General features: G+C 38.4%; 1 long non-coding RNA gene across 2 annotated transcripts; it reads left to right on the top strand.

Moving 5' to 3' along the window:
- LOC109350265 lies at positions 1022 to 3386 on the top strand. 2 transcript variants are annotated; one of them, XR_002108095.1, is made up of 3 exons: positions 1022 to 1365; positions 2704 to 2791; positions 2886 to 3386. It is a non-coding gene; the product is annotated as an uncharacterized LOC109350265 (long non-coding RNA). The 2 variants fall into 2 exon arrangements; XR_002108094.1 differs by lacking the exon at positions 1022 to 1365 and having other exon boundaries at positions 2640 to 2791.

The raw sequence follows: 4398 nt of genomic DNA, 5'->3' as shown, positions 1-4398 counted from the left end.
GACTTGGGAGGAGGCGAACTCGATTTCTACCGCTCCCGATTGATTTGGAGTCGCCACTACGTTTTTTGCGGTTAAACGTAGAAAACACTCTTTATGCCCAATTTGGATAAAATGGTCTTTAGACAGAGATTCTGAACTTGAGAGTCGATTACGGATCGGGGAAGGTATTAGCACCCCGTCCGCCCGTATTAAAACGGTACCCTCGCTAATAACATGGACCTTTATACCCTTAACAATTATTTATTTAAAATTATTTATTTTTATTATTGAGTCTCACAATATCGACTTTGGTCCTACGTACCTCTATTAAGGGGATCAAGGCTTACGTAGTTCTAGTTCGAAAATTGTTTAGCCACTTTGGTTAATTGTTAATGTTTTAGAAAATATCGATTAATTTATTGAATTGGTTAATATATAATTTTTTGATTTAATGAGACTAATAGTTTTAGAGACAGTGTAGGTCGTAGACCTTCTCCTCGTTTTCGGGGAGTTAGAGACGACTCGAACCATAACCTTATTATAAAAGTCCTACTTTATTTGGTAAAATAGTTTCTAATTACTTATATATATAGAATTCAACGATAAAATAGTTTATTAATTAATTATATATATATATATGGAATTAATAGTTTAGAGATAGTGTTGGTCGTAGACCCTCTTCTCCTTTTTCGGAGAAGTTAGAGACGACTCGAACCATAACCTTACTATAATAATCCCATAAAATTTATTTGGCAAAGTAGTTTCTAATTATTTATGCATATAGAATCTAGTGATAAAATCGTTTATTAATTATATATGTAGGGAATTAATAGTTTAGAGACGGTGTCATTTTCGGAGAAATTAGAGACAACTCGAACCGTAACCTTACTATAATATTCCTAATTAAAATAGCTAATGTCTAATAATGGATACTTTCAATTCCTTACAATTTCACACCAACTATATCAATAATAAATTACATATACCAAAAATAAAAATAACAAAAAGAAAACTTATTGAGTTAATTAGAAGGGCTAACCCCATTTGCACGTGAAGGGGACCCAAAAAGGGAATGAAATCCCTAAATCCAACATTTCCCCCTTTGTCTTCTTCTTTCAATCCAGCGGCAGCAATGGCGAGCAAGAGGCTCACGTCGGCAAAAGAGACGATGACGACACTGCTTCGACATGCTATCTCCCTTCCTTCTTTGTTCTCCGTCCTTCTCATCTCAACGGCGCCGACAAAGGGAACGGTTTATGGCTAAACCGAGCTCACCGAAGAGATCCATCGACGGTGAAGCCTCAAAGCCACCAAGCTTCTTCGTCTATGGCAGTGGGCAACCGAGAGCGATATGGCACTGGTTCGTGACGGTGGTGATTTGCAGTGGTTCGATTCTCACTCTCGGTGGTTTATGGTGATTTGGTTCTTCTTCGCATTTTTGTTTCTTAATTCGCTTCTTGTTCCTTATTCCTTTACCTATGGACCTTCATCTCTTAGTTCTAATTATCACATAGTTAATCCTTATAGTAGCTTGTTAAGGGCAAAGGAACGGGATGGACGTGATCGATGTACGGTGGTCCTAATTTGGTGATGAAGGCAGTAAGGTCACCATTTGAATCGACAGTGGCGGGCCTTTTGTAACAAATCATATCCTTCTTCTATTCGGATTTTAATTCTCCCTTTAATGCTTGTGTTGATTGAGGATATATGTAAGGCACTAATTTTGGGTGGGAATTCGTTCATGAACAAATCATATATTAAGACTGTCGGGATGTAATTACTTAGTTTTAGTTCTTAATGGAATATGGGTTCTTGTATTCTTATAATATTTGGAACGTAAACTAGGTAAATCATATGGCTGGCAATGAATGAAATAAGCAACTTACTTGAATGTGTATCCCGGTCTTTTACTCCTTGAATGTCATCCCGGACGATTCTTGTTCCTGGATATTTCTGCACCTGCTATGAATTGACTGAATTCTTCACCTTCTGATGTCTCTGATTGTTTCTCCTCTGTGTGCTCACTGAGTTATTATGTGCACATGTATGAGTTTTTCTTCTCCTTTTGTGTGTATGTCTGATATCTCTTTTTTTATACCTCCCTGCATATGTTGCGATGTATGTGTGTCTGTAATCTCTGTTCTTTTTTTATCACTGTTGCAATCTGGTTTGCTATCTCTTTCTACTGATTTTCTTCTTATGGTTGTCTCATCTGATGGCTGTTTTTTGTACCCTCTCTTCTCCTCCTGAGTGCCCCTGTATGGCTGTATATGATATATGTATCCCCTTTTATACTGTTTGAAGGTAGACCCCTGGGCTGCCCATTTTGATCCAGTAACTTATAAGAACTCTGCTCTATGACTGCTCTTTACTGTTGCAATTAGGCTGATTATGTAACTGAAACCAACATGCCTTCTGGTTTGCATTTGCTTAATTATCCCTGATACCCTGCTCCAAGAAATCTGTCTGATTACATGCCCCTTAATTTCCTAACTGCTCGAAAATAATGTGTAGTAAATCAAGGGAATATGTGATGAATTCTAGTTGACTGTTACTTCTTGCATTAGTTTGTAACCTACAAATGACTCTTCTTCCCTTCTGAATTCATTACGTGATTGATCTGATTATGATTTGCTTTATTTATTTATGACATTTGAGACTATGCAACTCTATTTTAACACAATCTCTTTTGTTTTCTGAATTCATTTTACTGTTTGCATTCAGAGGTTGGTCTTATTGCTGCAGTAACATGGCCAGGATTTAGTCTGTAATGAACATAAGGCTGAAGATTTATGGTCATGCGTATAGTGATGTGGGATAAGTGTCTAACTTCTTCACCTATTTCTTTTCCTTTGTTGAAATTACCCACTCTTATAGTACTCACTTTGCTTCTTCCAATTTGGCAGTTTGATGACGTTATCAAGGTTATGAGCATTTGTTATTGGTTGCTAAAAAAAATAGGCGCACCGGAAGAATTGTAAACATAATGCGAATGCTCTATTCTTTGTGTATGACCCAACCAAGATGAGGAAATGCGCGGACCGGGAAGCATGGGAGGTGTCCAAAGGCTCAAAGTATAAGCATCACCGCTAACATGCATATGAACATTGCAACGCTTACCTTTAGGAACATTGCTTTTGTTTTAAAACATTGACCTCGATTAGTGCTAGTAGATTTTATGATGCTGGATTATTAGTGATCCCTTGGTGACGAAACTGCTGGTTTCTGAATCTATGCAAATGTCTCACGACCAATGATGTCTTGGACAACCTGCCTCTTGCTTATATCAAACATCCCAAGTATCAAACTCTTCTAGATTTCCCCATGTCAGGCAGCACTTCAAAACCTATTGGCATGTACAGAACTCTGTTGTATAATGAAATAAAATAAAAGTTGTTTTATTCTTATTTTTATTTTTGTATATATTTGTTTGGCACTAATCACTGATGAATAGCAATTCTCACAAATCGATGAAGGATGTTCTATTTTATTTTGGAAATGGCCTGGACGAAATTGGGTGTTCACAACTGCCCCTATTTACTCATTACTTAGTAAGTAGTTACCACACTGATGTTGGAGTGCTATTTTTGTAAGTAATTAGTAAAGAAATGAACGTCAATTTTGCTAAAAATAGGTGAAAGTAAACGGTCATTACATAACCTTAAGTGAGAACAAGTTGAGGAATCAAGATAATAGGTAAACGACAGAACGCAAGTCGGGTACTAACAAAACTTGATATGATAAAAAGGTAAAACGAGAACGCAGGTCGGGTGTTGCCGGAACTTGATATGATAAAAAGGGTTAAAACGAGAACACAAGTTGGGTACTGCCGGAACTCGAGACAATAAAAGTAAACGCGAGAACGCAGGTCAGGTACTGCCGGAACTCGAGACAATAAAAGTAAATGCGAGAACGCAGGTCGAGTACTGCCGGAACTCAAGACAATAAAAGTAAATGCGAGAACGCAGGTCGGGTACTGCCGGAACTCGAGAAATAAAAGTAAATGGGAGAACGCAAGTCGGGTACTGCCGGAACTGGAGACAATAAAAGTAAATGCGAGAACACAGGCCGGGTACTGCCGGAACTCGAGACAATAAAAGTAAATGCGAGAACGCAGGTCGGGTACTGCCGGAACTCGGAAATTCACACCAGGCTCGGGGTCCTGGAAAGATTGATTGAAAGCACATCATGCTCGGGGTCCTGGAAAACATAATTTTAAAACGAGAACGCAGGTCAGATACTACCGGAACTCAGAAATTCACATCAGGCTCAGGGTCTTGGAAAGATTGATTGAAAGCACATCAGGCTCGGGGTCGTGGAAAGCATAATTTTAAAACGAGAACGCAAGTTAGGTACTGTCGGAACTCGGAAATTCACATCAAGCTCGGGGTCCTGGAAAGATTGATTGAAAGCACATCA

The sequence above is a fragment of the Lupinus angustifolius genome, chromosome LG06 (assembly GCF_001865875.1).
Source record: "Lupinus angustifolius cultivar Tanjil chromosome LG06, LupAngTanjil_v1.0, whole genome shotgun sequence".
NCBI classification, from domain to species: Eukaryota; Viridiplantae; Streptophyta; class Magnoliopsida; order Fabales; family Fabaceae; genus Lupinus; species Lupinus angustifolius.
Note: the sequence above shows the minus strand (reverse complement) of the source record. Positions and strands in the feature narration are given on the sequence as shown.